Below are 19199 nucleotides of genomic sequence, written 5' to 3' on the forward strand. Positions count from 1 at the left end.
ACCCTCACACGTGCCAAAGGCAAGTGGTCTGAAGCAGAAAGGAGAAATATAAAAGCCCAAGTGTCAAATTTTGGGGTTCAATCCAGACCACAGAGAGATTGTGTCATCACTTGTCCTGTAATCCTGGGTGCCTTAAAATGCTCTGTTGCTGTGGCACCCTGTCTGGATGCCCCCAGCCAGCACAGAAGCATGTACTAAGGATCTGGGCGTTGAGTAGCCCTGGTTCAGCAGCTCTGTCTCCAGTAGCCTGCTTGTTGCACCACAGTCACACTCTGGTCACCACCAGCCAAGTGACCAACACAACTCCAGTCCCAAATTTCCCCAAAACCATCTGCCCTGAAACATCCAGCCCTCTCCTAGAACATTCAGAGGAGTAATAAGGCCCATTGCTCCTTTAAAGAGACAAAAGCACAGGAGCTTGTTCCTTTAACTGGAGTTGTTAATCACTTCAAGTCAAACACAGCACTGGGTTGATTTAGAATAAAACTAAAACAAGTTTATTTAATCAAAAAGGGAGTTTGAGATTTAAAACAGAAGGCATAAAGTCAGAAATGGTTAAAACAAAAGTGAAAAATGCTTTCTAGTGATTAAGACTTAATAAAACTACAATCTTGGTTCCAGGTCAGAGTCTTACCACATCTCTTTCCAGCCAGGTGACTGACCACCTTGGTCAGGATCTCCCAGAAAGTCCAAAGTGCTCGGTTTCTGTGTCTTCTCAGGTGAAAGATAACTTGGGATTCTTTGCCACTCTCTTTTATAATTCAGTGAACTTTCGGAATGTATCCTTCTCAAAGTTCAGTTCCCTTGCTTTGAGGAAAGGTGCCATGGAGTCTAATGGAGAAAGTCCCATGCTGGTTTCTTCGCTGCTGGTGCTTTCTGTAATGCAAACTATCTGTCCCTGCAACCTCCAAAATGCCAATGAATGGCCACCTGACTATGATTGCACCTGGATGGAGGTTTTGATCTTTGCTTTATCTGGAAAAAGCCTGTTTATCCATTCCCCGGACTTATGTGGTTCAAGCACATTTTAGTCCTATATTTCTTTCACATTTATACAGTCCTTTGAGTATTTATCGTACATACACCACACACAAATATTAATGATCAGTGTTACGGGTTTTCCAATGATACCTTACATGACAACTATTAGGTACAGATTATGACATAAGTGAGTTGGGGTACACTGAACTGATCAGGCAAGCTGAAACTCGCTATCTGATACTAGCGAGCCCCTTGCCTCTGGCATTGGAATGCTTTTATGGTCACTTATTGGGTGTTTACCCCACACCAACCCTGAAAGGGTTAATGAAGCTGAGAAACGGCCAGTTAGTGAGATAGCTCACATATGAGGGGTTTAGGATGGAGAAGCAACCCCGGATTGGACAATGAAGCTGGGCTCATATAAAGCCAGGAAGCTGGCAACAGAAATGGCTGAAGTGAGGCAGTTTACAGAGATCCTCTGCTCATTAGAGAGGAGAGAAGGAAAGCCAAGGAAAGAGTAGAACCCCTAGGAGCCTGGCCCTGAGGGAAGGGTGCAGCCAGAAAAGAGAAGCGTGGATAAGAAAGCCTGTGGGAGGTAGAGTAGGAAGCAGCCCAGAGAGGGAGCAGCAAGGCTGGGGACTGAGCAGAACTTGGCTGCATGTTGTAGGGTTCCTGGGATGGAACCCAAAATGGTGGCCGGGCCTGGGTTCCCCTACCAGCCACTTATAGAATGGCATTGCCTGAACAGCAGGTGCAGTGAGACTCTATATCCCGGAAGGCCAAGTCACAAAGAGGAAGCTATAGTTCCTGGAATGAGAGCAGCCACAGAGTAAGAGAGAGAACACTTAGAGCGAACTCAAGGGGAGGGGTCGGATGTGGAAGAGAGCGAATTCCCCGGAGCAGCTATGAGGAGGTGCCAACTGCAGTGGGTGAGTCTACCCGGTGACAGTCATACAAAGATAAAAGCAATTGACTTAAGAGTCACAAGACATCTAAACTCAAATAGGATTCTCTCCCAGAGCAAGAACTGCACAGCAGTAGCCTATGTGAACTGACAAGGGGACCAAAGTCCTCCATGCATTCTGCAGATCTCAGAATTCTGCACTGGCCAGAATAAAATTTGTAATGATCTCTGAAAAATACAGTCAAAAGTAGTTCAATATGTAAACGAGGCTGGAAGAGCAGGCAAACACAATCTCTAGGAGAGCGGGAGTTTAAACCAATACATCCTAGAAATGATCTTCAGAGAGTAGGGAACATCTCAAATTGCCCTCTTCATGTCAAGCTGCAACAAGAAACTAGGTCTCTATTTCTAGGCACTAGGACAAAAAGGAGCGGAGAACAGATGTAATCTCTTCAGCAGACCAATATTGTCCCTTCCCATTCCCTTTCAGTCAGCGTAGCCCAGAAAAATCAGGAAAGAATGAGATAGTGCTGATAGCTTCTTGCCTTCTAGTAGGGGGACACCATGCAGTTCATGCCCTTTTAAAAAAGGATGTTTGCTACCAAAATCTCAACAGTGCTACCTCCATGTCATTGAGGGACGGGCCATTTCACAGTAGCACTTCACTTCTGAACTGGTGGATGAATCTGTTATGAGAAGACAAAGATACAGAACAAAATATTATTTTACACATCTTTGTGATATTGTTTTAGCCCGCTTGGCTGTATAATCAATGTCAATACATTGGCTTACATTGTGAAGGCTCCCTTTAGAATACAGAAAGTTAGAACATGTATTATTTTAATGAAAGCATAGATTGAAGGCTACAACAAAATCCACAGGAAGATCCTAAATCCTCCAACACTCTGGATTTTTCAACAGCCTGGATTTGGATTGACCCTAATAATGTGTATACTTAGCACCTAGAATCACATGTATAAGATCCATAGAAAATACAATTTACCAGCTGTGCAAGTATTTTTCTAATGACTCAGACTCTGCTTTTTTGTTATTGTATAAAAAATGTGATGCTTTAAACTGAGCAGCATAAATTACAAAATTGCTTCTCTGCAGTAATATAATGTAAATTTTTCCTTTAGTTTGTATAGCTTAAAAAGGGGTATAAAAATTTCATGTATCCACTACACCTCCTGGACTTTGGTTATTCTCAATGTTGGGAGACATTCAGCTCATCATTGAAGATAAATCCTGCTCTTTCTATAATTGAAATAGCACCAGTTCTGCTGTGTCTGGAGGTATCTGTGCCCATTGAAAAGGGCCAGTATTTGCTTCTAAACATATAATCATTTTGGGAAACAACAAACAGTATACCTCGGTTGATTCTGGTAATTCTTGTGAATGTCCTATGACAGAAAATTCACTTAAAGGTCCATTTTTGAGGCAATATCTCAACAGGCAGAAGTATATGGTCTCAAAGGACAGGAAGCAGTGTGTATATTTTCTCATCATTAAGGGCCCAGTTCTACTCCCTAGGGCAGTTGGAGCAGGATCAAGCCCTACATAAAGACAGCCATATGGGATTGAGAAAGCATTTATTGCATATTCATAATAAAATGCTTACCTGCAATTTTTTCCAAAACATTGAATAATGAGATGTACAACAGCAAAAACAGCTTTCAAAATAGAAACAATAGATAAATGTTATTGTGACCAGGTGCCTAGAATGAACCATATTGAGAATGCCATGCTCAGGGCAGACTGCAAGAAACAGGCAGACAATCCCCTAAAACTGGTGGTTTATTCTATAATTAGATTCACTAAACCAGTAGCAAAAAAAGCTTCTGAAGCACCACACTGGTTAACAAGAAGCCAGACACAGTCCTCCCCTTAGGCATTCCAGCCCTTGATTCCCATCTAGACAAACTGGTCTAATATAGTGAGAGGTTACTGAAAACCCAATTCACCAGATGTGAGCTTCCACCAATCCCAAAGGATCAGACACTTCCCCCCCCAAGGTCAATATATATTTCAGATCTTACCCAAATATCATGCTGTCAGCCAATCCTTAGCAAACTAACTACAAATTTATTAATAAAAGAATAGAGTTCTAAATGGTTAAAAGACTATATACATGCAAATGATTGCAAAGTCCTTAGATCAAGTTTATAACAGTGATGGAATAGTCTGCTGGCTTCAAAAAGTCTCTCTGATAACTTCCAAAAGAAGGTCATTGAATTCCAAAAGAATTCAAAGGTCCTCAGTCCATTGTTCAAAATACTCCTTTTAGTTGTAAATCCACAGTCCAAAGAACTGGAACAGGAATGAGGCAAAAATGGAGATCTCAGTGTCTTTTATATCCTCTGCCATGTGCATGGAATGTTACTGTCCCAGACAATGCTCACAGCCCCTGTGTATGGAAAGTTACTGACAAAGATGGAGTCTGAGGTCACATAAACACATCACATGCCCTTACATGTTTTGCTGAATCACAGGGATGGCCATTGGCTCCTTGCTGTCTGAGGCATCCTCAGGAAGAGCTATCTGGAGAGTTGATTCTTCTTAATGGCCCATCAAGCTTGAATAGCCTATTCACAATGGGCTGGCGAGACTGGTTTTAAACACTTCTTCCAGTGATGTTGCTATGGGTGCTCCATCGTACATGCAGCAACGCCCTTCGTGTCTGAGATCAGAGATCTTCATCAACAGTGCCCATTGGACTACACATGCACACCTCCCCCCTCTTGCACCATAAGCGAGATGTATATCTCATGCTGTGCGGTCTGACCGCTCCCTGGTTCCTTCTCTTCCACCTTTGGTCTGGGACGGAATCCACAGTAGAGCCTGCTTCTCCCTTTGCCTCCTTATATAGTGCCTTACCGGTTAGTTTTAGTGTAGTTTAATACTTTCTTCTTCTTCCCTCTAACTCCAAAATTCCCCCCCTCCCCGACTTTACCTTAATTGTTACTTCATAGCTTATGTTTTCATTTCCCTGCTTCCCTCCCATCTCAACGGGGAAGCTTCCCCCCCCCCCCCCGTCCCCATCCTTATGCCCAGATCTCCTGGATTTAAGAGGTGGGTCTCTTGTTGGGTTACATTCCTGGTAATGGATGAACACCTGCAGTGTATTTGATCTCTGGAAGAGGAACACGTCCCACAAGTGTTCCCACTGACATGACTTGACTGCCATGGCCAGAAAAGACTGGAACATTCAGTTACAACTTCTCATGGAAAAATCACTGCGACCAGCATCAGACCCAGGCCTGGACTGTCGTCTGTGTGGCTTTCACGCCTTGTGAAGTTGTCCGCTGATTCTCATTCCCCACATCCCTCTAAGAGGAAAACATCTCTTTGTCACTCTGATGAGAAGAAACAGGTTCCCTCCTCACTCTGAGGCACAGCCTGCCAGAACACCATCCCGTGAGGTCAGTCGCCTCCACATCCTCAGACAGGGGACATAGCGTCTGGGCCCATCCGACTAACTCTGGTACTGGAACCAAACAACTATCTAAAGACCCTAACCAGGCAGGCCTACAGCCCTCGGCACGGTCTTCAGCTCTGGAGACCAAGACAGACCAACTTCTGGGAGCTACAGCACCAACAATACCTCTAGGACCAGCTTCCTTTATGGCACCAAGGAAGTCCTTGGCACTGAGCAAGTCTTCAGCTCCACCTGCTGGCTGCTCAGGAGAATGCATCTCTCCCTCAGCACTATGTCATGCACCAGTGCAGACAACGCTCCTTCCTCCTACCCAAGGATTCAGATGCCCTAAAGACCTACTTATATTGGACATGCCCAAGTCACCATTGCTTAGACATTACCTCCCCCACTTCCACCCTCCTCTCTGGACTTCCCTTTCTCCTTTGAAGACAGCACCCCCCCTTCCTCAGCAATGAGGGAGGAGGAGGAATGCCCCATCACACGCAAACGGCTTCCTCTATACATCCTCATGATTCACAGTCCACACCAGAACCCTGGTATGAACCACCATGGATGCAATCCCACATTGTCCATACTGGGATTACTGGGCCATCTACAGGGCATTTCTCGTCTTCCCCTAATGAAGCTATGATGCCTCCACCTCCTACTGCTGATGACGACTTCAAGCATTTTCAAGAATTTTGCAGGATTGCAGACACCCTCCAGATTTCTTTGGAGGAGGTGCAAGACCAGCAACATAAACTACTCAATATCCTGCACACATCCTCATCCTCCACAATAGCATGCCCCATTAATGATGCCCTTCTCGATTGCACTAAAGTGCTCTGGCAGACCCCATGGTCCATCCCTCTGACTTGCAAATGGGCAGACAAAAAATATGTTCCTGCAAAAGATATGGAATTTCTTTTCTCTCATCCTACTTCAAATTTCTTAGTAGTTAATATGGTGCAAGATAAAAAGATGCCAATATCAACCTTGATCCACCTGTCAGGTTCTTGATAAAGTATGCGCAGTTACACATGCAATGTCTTCAGGCTTGGCTATGTACAGTAGATGTAGCTCACAGGCACAGCCTGCAAAAACTCTTCTTATCCATGCCCATGAAGCTCAAGGACTCCTACTCTGGTGGACACAGCCCAAGAACAGTTGTGTTGGAGTTCCTTTCCTTCAACTGGCACCCACCATGATTCTAACAACAGATGCCTCCTTAATCTGCTGGGGAGCGCACCTTCACACTCATACAGTGCAGGGCAGATGGTCCTTAACCAAATCCACCCTACAAATCAACCTCCTGGAGCTACGAGTGGTCCACAATGCCTGCTGACATTTCCTCCCAGCGATTTCACATTCCACCATCAGGGTATGTCTACACCATAAAATTAGGTCGAATTTATAGAAGTCAGTTTTGTAGAAAGCGTTTTTATACAGTTGATTGTGCGTGTCCCCACACAAATGCTCTAAGTGCATGTAGTCGGCGGAGTGTGTCCACAGTACCGAGGCAACCGTCAACTTCTGGAGCGTTGCAGTGTGGGTGGCTATCCCACAGTTCCCGCAGTCTCCGCTGCCCATTTGAATTCTGGGTAGAAATCCCAGTGCCTGATGGGGCTAAAACGTTGTTGCAGGTGGTTCTGGGTACATATCGTCAGGCCCCCGTTCTCTCCCTCCATCCCTCCATGAAAGCAAGGGCAGACAATCGTTTTGCGCCTTTTTTCCTGAGTTACCTGTGCAGACGCCATATCACGGCAAGCATGGAGCCCGCTCAGCTCACTCTCACCATACATCTCCTGGGTGCTGTCAGATGTGGTACTGCATTGCTACACAGCAGCAGCAACCCATTGCCTTGTGGCAGCAGATGGTACAATAGGCCTGAAAACCATCCTCATCATGTCCGAGGTGCTCCTGGCCGCTTCGGTAAGGTTGGTCAGGAGTGCCTGGGCAGATATGGATGCAGGGACTAGAGTGACTCAACCAGGTCATTCTCTTTAGTTCTGCAAGCAGTCCTATTGTACCATCTTATGGTGAGCAGGCAGGAGATGTGGCTGGCTAGCAGTCCTATTGTACCATCTTCTGCTGGGCAGGCATGAGATGAGGATAGCTAGCAGTCCTATTGCACCATCTTCTGCCGAGCAGCCAGGAGATGTGGATGGCTTGCAGTCCTTCTGCACTGTCTGCTGCCAGCCAAAGATGTAAAAGATAGATGGAGTGGATCAAAACAAGAAATAGACCAGATTTGTTTTGTATTCATTTGCTCCCCTCTCCCACCATGAAGTCCTGCCTGAAATACCAGAGGGAGGGATAGCTTAGTGGGTTGAGCATTGGCCTGCTAAACCCAGGGGTTTGAGTTCAATCCTTGAGGGGGCCATTCTGTGTGAGAGGTGTTTTTGTTTCTCCTTGATGGAAAGCCACACCCTTTCTTGATTTTAATTCCTGTAAGCCATGTCATCAGTCGCCCCTCCCTCCATCAGGGCAATGGCAGACAATCGTTCCGCGCCTTTTTTCTGTGCAGACGACATACCACAGCAAGCATGAAGCCCACTCAGCTCACTTTGGCAATTAGGAGCACATTAAACTCCACACGCATTATCCAGCAGTATATGCAGCACCAGAACCTGGCAAAGCAATACCGGGTGAGTAGGCGATGTCAGCGTGGTGCCGAGAGTGATGAGGACATGGACACAGACTTCTCTCAAAACGTGGGCCCTGCCAACATGGGCATTATGGTGCCAATGGGGCAGGTTCATGTGGTAGAACGCCGATTCTGGGCTTGGGAAACAAGCACAAACTGGTGGGACTGCACAGTGTTGCTGGTCTGGGATGATTCCCAGTGGTTGCAAAACTTTTGCATGCGTAAGGGCACTTTCATGGAACTCTGTGACTTCCTTCCCCCTGCCCTGAAGCGCATGAATACCAAGATGAGAGCAGCCTTCACACTTGAGAAGCGAGTGGCAATAGCCCTGTGGAAGCTTGCAATGCCAGACAGCTATGGGTCCATCGGGAATCAATTTGGAGTGGGCAAATCTACTGTGGGCACTGCTGTGATGCAAGTAGCCAATGCAATCAAAGGTCTGCTGATATCAAGGGTAGTGACCCTGGGAAACGTGCAGGTCATACTGGATAGCTTTGCTGCAATAGGATTCCCTAACTGTGGTGGGGTGACAGATGGCACGGGAGCACCAAGCCAGCAAGTATATAAACTACAAGGGGTACTTTTCAACAGTGCTGTAAGCATTGGTGGATCACAAGGGATGTTTCACCAACATGGGATGGCTAGGAAAGGTACATGACACTCGCATCTTCAGGAACTCTGGTCTGTTTCAAAAGCTGCAGGAAGGGACTTTATTCCCAGACCAGAAAATAACTGTTGGGGATGTTGAAATGCCTATAGTTATCCTTGGGGACCCAGCCTACCCCTTAATGCCATGACTCATGAAGTTGTACACAGGCAGCCTGGACAGTAGGCAGGAGCTGTTCAACTACAGGCTGAGCAAGTGCAGAATGGTGGTAGAATGTGCATTTGGATGTTTAAAAGCGTGCTGGCGCAGTTTACTGTCTTGGTTAGACCTCAGCAAAACCAATATTCCCACTGTTATTACTGCTTGCTATGCGCTCCACAATATCTGTGAGTGTAAGGGGGAAAGATGTTTATGGTGGGGTGGGAGGTTGAGGCAAATCGCCTGGCTGCTGGTTACGCGCAGCTAGACACCAGGGCGGTTAGAGCACAGGAGGGCATGGTGCACATCAGAGAAGCTTTGAAAACCAGTTTCAGGAATGGCCAGGCTACAATGTGAAAGTTCTGTTTGTTTCTCCTTGATAAAACCCCCCACCCCCTTGGTTCACTCTACTTCCCTGTAAGCTAACCACCCTCCCTTCCCCCCTTCGATCACCCCTTGCAGAAGCAATGAAGTCATTGTTGCTTCACATTCATGCATTCTTTATTCATTCAATCACACAAATAGGGGGATAACTGCCAAGGTAGCCTGGGAGGGGTAGTGGAGGAGAGAAGCACCAGGCGGGGTGGTGGAGGACAGAAGGACAAGCACTTCCAAACTTTAAAAACGTTATTGAATGCCAGCTTTCTGTTGCTTGGGCAATCTTCTGGGGTGGAATTGCTGAATGCCCCCCCACCATGTTCTTGGGCATCTGGGTGAGGAGGCTATGGAACTTGGGGAGGAGGGTCGTTGGTTACAAAGGGGCTGAAGCGGTCTGCGCTCCTGCTGCCTTTCCTGCAGCTCAGCCATATGCTGGAGTATATTAGTTTGATCCTCCAGCAGCCTCAGTATTGAATCCTGCCTCCTCTCATCATGCTACCGCCACCTTTCAGCTTTAGCCCACCACCTCTCCTCCTGGTCATTTTGTGCTTTCCTGCACTCTGACATTGTTTGCCTCCACACATTCATCTGTGCTCTGTCAGTGTGGGAGGACAGCATGAGCTCAAAACATTTCATCGCGAGTTTTTTTTTTTTGCCTTCTAATCTTTGCCAGCCTCTGGGAAGGAGAAGATCCTGTGATCCTTGAAACATATGCAGCTGGTGGAGAAAAAAAGGGACAGTGGTATTTAAAAAAAAAAAAAAAGACATTTTGTAGAACAATGGGTACACTCCTTCACGGTCAACCTTGCTCTTAACATTACATACATAGGACATGTGTTTTTGTTCCAAGTCGCATTTTGCCTCCCCCCGCCCCATGTGGCTAGCCCCTCCCCATGGCTAACAGTGGGGAACATTTCTGTTCAGCCACAGACAAACAGTCCAGCAGGAACGGGCACCTCTGAGCGTCCCCTGAAGAAAAGCACCATATTTCAATCACTCTCCTGAGGATAACACAGAGATATTGTTTGAATGCCAGCAAACATACACTGCAATGCTTTGTTCTGCAATGATTCCTGAGTATGCGCTATTGGCCTGGAGTGGTAAAGTGTCCTATCATGGTGGATGGAATAAGGCTGCCCTCCCCAGAAACCTTTTGCCAAGGCTTTGGGAGTACATCCTGCAAATGCCTACATCCTCATCCTGCAAGTGCCAGGGCAAATAAATCATTAAACATGCTTGCTTTTGAACCCTGTATAGTATTTTAGAAAAGGTACACTCAGAGGTCCCCTCTCTGCCTGGTGGGTCTGGGAGGCAGCCTTGGGTGGGTTTGGGGGGTACTGGCTCCAGGTCCAGGGTGAGAGCCAGGAACTGTTTGTCAGGAAAACTGGTTTCTCCGCTTGCTTGCTGCGAGCTATCATCTTCCTTGTCCCCAAACCTGATTCTGCGTTGCCTCCATCTCCATTAAAGGAGTCAAACAACACGGCTGGGGTAGTGGTGGTTGAACCCCCTAAAATGGCATGCAGCTCATCATAGAGGTGGCATGTTTGGGGCTCTGACCTGGAGCGGCCGTTTGCCTCTCTGGTTTTCTGGTAGGCTTGCCTCAGCTCCTTAAGTTTCATGTGGCACTGCTTTGAGTCCCTGTTATGGCCTCTGTCCTTCATGTCCTTTGAGATTGACAAATGTTTTGGCATTTCGAAAACTGGAACGGAGTTCTGATAGCATGGATTCCTCTCCCCATAAGGTGATCAGATCCTGTAGCTCCTGTTCGGTCCATGCTGGAGCTCTTTTGCGATTCTGGGACTCCATGATCACCTCTGCTGATGAGTTCTGCATGGTCACCTGCAGCTTGCCACACTCGCCAAACAGGTAATTGAAATTCAAAAGTTCGTGGACCTTTTCCTGTCTACCTGGCCAGTGCATCTGAGTTGAGAGTGCTGTCCAGAGCAGTCACAATGGAGCACTCTGGGATAGCTCCTGGAGGCCAATACCTCAAATTCGACCCAGCAAGGCTGATTTCAGCACTAATCCCCTTGTCGGGGGTGGAGTAAGGAAATCGATCTTAAGAGCCCTTTAAGTCGAAAAAAGGGATTTGTTGTGTGGATGGGTGCAGAGTTAAATCGATTGAATGCTGCTAAAGTCAACCTCAACTTCTAGTGAGGACCAGGGCTCAGAGTCATGACAGACTATATTGCCTGCATATTTTACAAAACAGGCAAGGCAGATCAAGGTCCCAGTCTTTATGCTTGGAGGCACTGAAATTATGGAACTGGTGTATCCAACGTGACACCACCACCTCAGCCACATAACTCCCTGGACATCAGAACACCACTGTTGATTCACTGAGCAGGAGATTCTCCCATGATAACAAGTGGCAACTGGATATGTTTATTCTTCAGCTCATCTTCAACTACTCGCGATTCCCTGCCAGAGATCTTTTTGCTGCACTGCAAGACACCTGCTGCTCTCAAGTCTGCTCAAGAGTTGGACTGGGACATAGATCTCTGGGAGACTCATTCTTCATCACATGGGATTCACCACTGCTCTATACCTTCCTTCCCCCTTCTTTTTCAAGTACTCCAGAAGATCCAGAGGGACTGAGCCATGTCATCCTTATAGGTCCAACATGGCCACAAGAGATCTGGTATACTTACCTTCTTTGCATGATTGTATGCTGACTGATCTCTCCATCCAACTTCGTGATTCCTTTCACAGGATGCAGGTCGCATCTCCCACCCCAATCCACAGCTACTACACCTGAAAGCGTGGTTCCTCCATTGTTCTGAGATTTGTTAATAACCTGTTCAGAAGTAATTAAACAGATACTCTTGAATAGCAGATGCAGCATGACTAGATACATCTAGCTCCACAAATGGACTAGATTCCAATGCTGGTGTGCCTCCCATCACTGGGGCACAATGAGCGCTCCACTACCACTTATCCTGAAGTATACTGATACCTTAAATGATTGGAACTCTATTTGTGTGCATTTGGCAGCCATCACGACTGCCACAGAGGATGGCCACTCCGTCTCCATACCCCCATTCATGAATCATTTCCTGAAGGGCATCCAAAAATCTTTACCCTCACATATGGGATCCAACCCCAGCCTGGGACCCTGGCCTCATCCAATGCTCTCTTACTAGACCTTCATTCAAACCAATGACAGTATGCTCCTACGTTCATTTATCAATTAAAATGGCATTTCTTCTCACCATCACATCTGCCAATGGGTCGGTGAAACTGGAGCCCTTATGGCATATTGCCCCATACACTACCTTCACATCCCAAATTTTTACCTAAGGTACCATCCTCTTTCTATCTTAATCAACCTATCCACCTTCCTTGCTTCTTTCCAAAGACTCATGGTACTGACAGGAGGCAGCACTGCACACCCTGGATGTCAGATGAGCATTAGCTTTTTATCTGGACAGAACTAAACCTTTCTGAAAGCCACCACATTTATTCCTTTTAACGGCCAGAAGATCCAAGGGCACAGCCATCTTTAAGCAACACCTTTCTAAGTGGATCTCGCAGTGTATACATCTGTCCTACCAACTACATAATTGACAACCTCTTACTGGAATGAGAGCACATTTCACCCTCTTGTTCTCCACCTCCATTGCTTTTCTCAATCATGTCCCCATTGCTGACATTTGCAGAGTGGCCACATGGGCATCAGCTCTCCTAGATCATACTGTTCAATCATCTTCAGTAAATACCGCTCTGAAGCCCCAGTCTTTCAATTCGGGGCAATGCTTTCTGGTCACCTACAGTGGACATAGGGACATCACTTGGAGAAGTTACTGCACAGGGCGAGTAACCTGAGGTTCTTTGAGGTGTGTGTCACTCTAAGTGCTCAATTACCTGCCCTCCTCCCCTCTGCTTCAGAGCTGAAACAATCTCTGCAGCAGAGAAGGAACTGGGGAGCAGTTGGATCACACAGCACTGTGTGTATTTCCCACTCACAAATGTGAAAGGGGGGAGTTGTGCATGTGTGGTGGCCGAAGAAGATCTCCAATCCCAGGTGCAGGAGGTACTGCCACGCATACAGTGGAGTGCCCATAGAGACACACATCTCAAAGAGCCTCAGTTATTGCACAGGCTACGTGACCGTCTCATTTGAGATACCAATATTTAACCAATACTCATAACTTCAGATGAAGTGACGATACATGGATTTAACTAGGATAATCATACTTGACTAACTTTTCTATTGACACCTTACATGATACACTTTGTGTAAAATTTGTTGCAGTTGTGTAACAGTGGCAGCAACAAATATACAAATGGTCATCTTCAATCATACAGCATATCCCTTAGTAAAACAAAATTCTATACCAGCAGAGGACCAGCAGTTGTGGCTGGAGGTGGCACAAAGGGCTTGCGGTGGTGCCTCAACTTATGCTCTCTGTGAGGGCTGCTTGGGAGGCAGAGCATCTGAATCAGTGTACGATTTGTCGCCCAACTTGACGCAGCTTGGGAAGGCAACAGTGTGCTTAGGGCGAGTCCCTGTCAAGGATCTGCCCTTATGCCTATGGCAGTGCTTATATGCCCAGTGCTCCTGGGGTTGCAGCCATACCATGGGCACCAACATGCAAGAGGGAGCTAGGGGCATGCTCACTGGTGGTGACGGGTGCCACTCCAGTGGATCTGATCACGCACATGGGTACATAGCCTCCTCCATCAGATACTTGCCGAGGCAGAGTTCTCTGGCTTCCCAATGCGAGGCAGGAATGAGCGGCAGATGGAGCAACATGATGTTGACTTCACCAAAGTAGGAGAGACAACATTGGTGCTTATCACTCAAAGAAGGAGTGTAGGCATGAAGCACAGTACTTGAAGCTGGCCTGCCAGGACAATACCTGGGAGGGGTCACCCACAGTAACGAATTCCAACAAGAGAGCCAAACTAACTCTAGGCAAATAGAAAAAAAAAAAACTATAAAACTATGTACAACAGCAGGAACAAAGAGTTTTCTTAGGAAGCTAAGAGCACCAAGGAACAGGTGTTCTGACTCTGGCCATGTGGCAGTAAGGGGGAACTGGAGCAGTGTTGACCCGCACAGCCTCTTAAAACCTCAAACGCATGTGCAGCTCAACAGATACTACTACAAAGAGTTGCAGCTCCATTGCATGGTGCTCATGTGCACACTCATCTGCAATCCATATAGGGACCATCATGTAAAGAAAATGTCCATACATCTTTTTTTATTGTATTCCAGAAACCTCTTTCAGGACATGTTTGGATTTTTTCTAACTACAAAATGTTTATCAAGATATATTGCTATACCATATAGGATTTGCCCTGTTTATGGAGGGGAAATAGTCTGGTGGAACAGGTATTCCACAGGAGGAATGGTGTTTGGAGTTAATATAGAAGTTTGGGGAATCTTATGCTCAAATAAATTGGTTAGTCTAAGGTGCCACTAGTACCCCTTTTCTTTTTGCGAATAGAGACTAACATGGCTGCTACTCTGAAACCTTTGAGAAAACTGTTCTACTCTAAATTAAACACCTGTTCAATGTTATAAACTCATTCAGAACACCAAAATACTGAAAAGATCCTCCACTACAAGAAATATGCACATCACTGTTGGGTTAGAAGCTACCTGTAGCAAGTCCAGCCCACAATTTTTTTTTTTAAAAAAAAAAATGTACTTTTGTATGAGTATTTTGCAACCTCCCAAAATGACCCCATGTCTGTTATTTTGAAAAAAGTCTTATATGTACTTGAAGGTAAGGGTCAAAACTCACTCAAGTAAGGAAGCCCTTCCACAAATTTAAATTCTTGTTTCCACTACAGTGGAAAATAACACCTCTTCAGGTTAAGTCTAATCTTTAACATACATAAACTTAATATTTATTCAAACATTTCAGGAAGAAAACACATACAACCTCAACAACCTGAGTTACAGTCTCAGTCGGATATAAGACTGGCTTGCTTGCAGTGGGGAGGAATAGTTGGAAAATTACAGTGGGTACTTTGTTTATTGGGGTATATATTTATTTAGCAAACATTGACCTTTGATAAAAACAAGCAATGGTTAAAACCAATAAAGGAAGTTTCCAATGGAACAAATATATAGATTGCTGAAATTCAAAATGAGCATCCTGGATATTTGACATAAGATTTGACCATAAACAAGCAAGGCTCTCTTGTTCATTTGTTGATTAAAAGAGTTTTTCCAAGGAATAATTATCCAATTAAGGCAGACAAAGTCTCTGCTTACCCCCTAACCATTCAACAGTCATATTAAGGTGAATTTTAGCATTTATGTAGTAGCATTAAATAGTTAATCAGATGGGGCAAATCTTCAACTTGTATAAATCATAATGTTGAGGAGATTCTCCTACCAGAGGTAAGCATTATCCCCAATTTACTAGGAATGAATGGTCGTGACTTGACTTAGTCCAAGAATCTGTGTCAGATAGAGATGTAGTTTGATTAATATATGGGGGGAGGGGGAGGAGGAGAAGGGCAGCTCCAGTCAGGCTAATGGGGGTACATTTGAGGGTGGGGGTAAATTATGTCCTGAGGCTTGCAGTCTGGGGGGTACTGCTGCCCCAAACTACACCCATGGTCAGAGACAAGATTAGAAAGCAGGAGTCCTTTGTTTTCAGTCATGTGCTTAAATTACTAGACCAGGCACCTCTCATGCTATTAGACTTTATGGCCAGAGGTCATACTTACTGTTATTTAGCTGCACTATTTTCTACCATTGTGAATGGATTTGGGTGCTATGTTTTACAACTATGCAATATTTGCTCGCATGCATATAACCTGTAGAATACTATAGGTAAGAATTAAATTTTACTCAAAGAGACACTCAGACAATGATTCAGACAGGAAACCAATTTTGCAGACTATATATTCAACCTCTGAAACAAACTGCATCACAGCTGACAATAAGCATTTCACTGAGATCTAACTATTATGCATTTGGACAAACCCAACTAGTAGGCCCATGTGCAATAGTGGCACCTGAAGCTACAGTAGGGTCTCCTCAAATCAAGGTAACTGTGACCAGGTCTTTCATGATGCGTCCCAAAAATGACCCACAAGAGACTATAGGAAGGTCTGTGACTAACATCATTTTGGGGGGAAAAAAAAGTTAGTGACACTAATGATCAGTTTACACTGGTTTAAAGTTAGTTTACTCTTTCAAAGCTCATTTTAAAAAATGAAAGCTGAAACTAAACTTTATGTTCATAGGCCCACCAAATCCATGAAGGGAATTTGGGACTCTGAAGGCCAATTTTCTCTGAGTATAGAGGGTTTCATACTCAGAGTTACGTCAGTGCAGAACTTCTGAGCAATAATTGCCTCCAAAATATAGAATATAATGTTCAAAAACACCTTATTGTCAACAGATCAAAAAGCTACAGTAGTTACTGTTTTGCTCTGCAACTGTAGAGGCAAATGCCAACCAGGAGAGGGAGCACGAGTCAACTATAAATCTTGTTTCCCAGGGCTGTATGTTGCTGACAAATACAACCATGTTGCCAAAAAAAAAAAACAAACAAGGGATAAAAATTAATCCTTACTTAATAAAACAGGGCAAAACTGATTAGGAAAGAGGTGAATCATTTACTAGTTCCAAAGAGATGACCTAATTAAAGAATTCCTAATTTTGAGAGTATCTGGAGGTTTGGTGCTGCTCATTACACAAATGAGCTGTGCGTCTTGTGTTTTGAAGATGTGCATCATCTGGACTACTAGAGAGATTACCAAACTTCTTTTGTGCCTCTGATAGTTGCACAACTTGCACTAGGACAAGTTATTTCCTCTGTGTGACCGTTTTCTTTCAGCGGAGGGATCATGGGCTCTCATATTGCTTTCCCAGCCTTCCTGGGAGAGGAAGCTCTGCACAACTTCTGCTAACACAAGAACAAGAAACTGGGAGCAGGACCTGAACATGGGATCCCTCCATTGTTTGGCCTATCCTTTGGCTTACCATGCTTTGTCTGCCATTTCTCGATACCTGAATTGGCTTTTCTGGAAGTAATGACAGGTTTCAGAGTAACAGCTATATTAGTCTGTATTTGCAAAAAGAAAAGAGTACTTGTGGCACCTTAGACTAGACTAACCAATTTATCTGAGCATAAGCTTTCGTGAGCTACAGCTCACCTCATCGGATGCAGTGAGCTGAAGCTCACGAAAGCTTATGCTCAGATAAATTGGTTAGTCTCCAAGGTGCCACAAGTACTCCTTTTCTTTCTGGAAGTAGTGTTGATTGAAAAACCTCAGCCAGATTCTCCTCTGAGTTACAACACACATATCCACTAATATTTACAGTTACTTTCCAGGGACAATTTTCCAATGCCTGGCCTCTAGCTGCCAAGCTATTTTATTTCTCTATAGGTGTCCACCATCCTTCTACATCCACCTCCCCTCTACATGTTTTGAGTCCCTCTGTTTATGCACTCCACCTGCATAAGGTCAGCCTTTGGGGCAGGCAATCAGGGCAGCCTACTGAGGGCACCAAATCTCTGCTCCCCCAGGCTTCTCTTTCCTGTGAGAGCCTCTTACAATTAGATTGCCTTTCCCCTGCTTCCCTCACTACCCTTTCCGCCAGGTCTCTTTTCACCCTGACCTTTTCAGCCTCCAGAGACAAGATGGGAATTTTTAGGGCTCCAGCTTTCTGCAGCTTCCCTGCTGCTGTCAGTGTGGTGCCTCCTGCTCTGAGAGCAACCAATGATTGGAAGGGGCAGGAGCTGGAGCTGCTGGAAGGACAGCTGAACAGAGAGAGAGCTGAGCAAAATTTTTGTACCAAAACTTTTCAAAAAAAAAGAAAAAGAAAAAGTGCAGATTTGGGCTGACCAAAGTATTTTGTGATTTTGCTGAATTATTTTGCTGGAGCTGGGAATACTACAAAAATTCCCCAAAAACATTTGGTTTTGATGTTTTTGAAATTAGAAGTTTAGAGATTATTTGAAATTACTTAATTTTGAACTTCCTTTAGATTTTTTAAACAAACAAAAGTGCTTGAATTTAAAACGTTTTGGGTCATACAAAAAATTTAATTCAACCCTTTTTTTAAACTTTTCAATTCACCAAAAATTTTGAAAAAATTCATTTTCAGATTGACAGAAACAAGAGTGGTTTGATTTTATGGAACTGGCAGCAGAAGTTTTTTTTAAAAAAAAAAATCCATTGACACAGCTCTAGCTATAGCACAAGACTAATTCTGCCATCTTTCTGTTTCCCTTGGATGGTGGCAGCTTCAGACAGCTATGTTTGCACTATGTTTGTGACAGCTATGGTTACATGATGTATCCTATCGGACTTCAGTGGAGTTATGTGAGTGTAACTGGGATAATGTGGTCCAACCAAATTCTGTTTAACTCCTAATCCCTTCTTCTCTAAAGGTATTTCTCACATCTTCATCCTGCAGGAAATTCTATCCCTAAAAAGCACACATGGACTTTTCTTTCTCCTACAGGTCATGCTACTGAATGCATCTTTCCTTAAAAGAACCTGGTCCTTCATTAACAGGGAGGCAATATGTTCTGCAAAGAGGGTCACAAACATTCAGTACAGTAGCTGGTGAGAAATTAAAAGCAAGCACAAACTGGTCAGGGATTATGTCATCAAATAAGACTGATTAACATTTAATATTACCAATCTCTTCTCCTTATTCAGTTTCTTAGTAGCACAGTTATAATTTTGTATCAGTTATGTAAAACATTTCTGGTGTATATCAGTGCCAAGCATAGTGGAGTAACATAGAAACTACAAATGTAAAAGGAATAAGTAAACATTAAAATCTAAGAGTTACCAAGTTGGTGATGCATGGGCAGATTTTCAAGTAATTGTGCATACAGTTACTTTGACTGTAGGTGTGTCACATAATTGGACAAGTAAATTAAGTAATTAGCTGTGAAAACAAGTGCACATTTTTCATGTTCACTTTTCTGAAGATCTGTCCTACATGTGAATTTCTCAAATACATTCACTGAAGTAATTCATGCTGAACCAAAAATCACATAGCTCTTCATTCACAATATTAAAGGCAACAGGACAGACATAAATAACATTTTGCAGTGTAGTTGTAGCCATGTTGGTC

General features: G+C 44.5%; 1 long non-coding RNA gene across 1 annotated transcript in view; it reads right to left on the reverse strand.

Annotated features, from left to right (window-relative positions):
* Positions 1-543: 543 nt before the first annotated feature.
* Positions 544-19199, reverse strand: part of LOC311516582 — a 42587-nt gene continuing 23931 nt past the window's right edge. Inside the window, exon 3 of the long non-coding RNA XR_014710451.1 lies at positions 544-2571. This is a non-coding gene — a long non-coding RNA (uncharacterized lncRNA). The remainder of the gene's footprint in view (positions 2572-19199) is intronic.

Source organism: Lepidochelys olivacea, assembly GCF_965140295.1.
Source record: "Lepidochelys olivacea isolate rLepOli2 genome assembly, chromosome: 2".
Lineage (NCBI taxonomy): Eukaryota > Metazoa > Chordata > Testudines > Cheloniidae > Lepidochelys > Lepidochelys olivacea.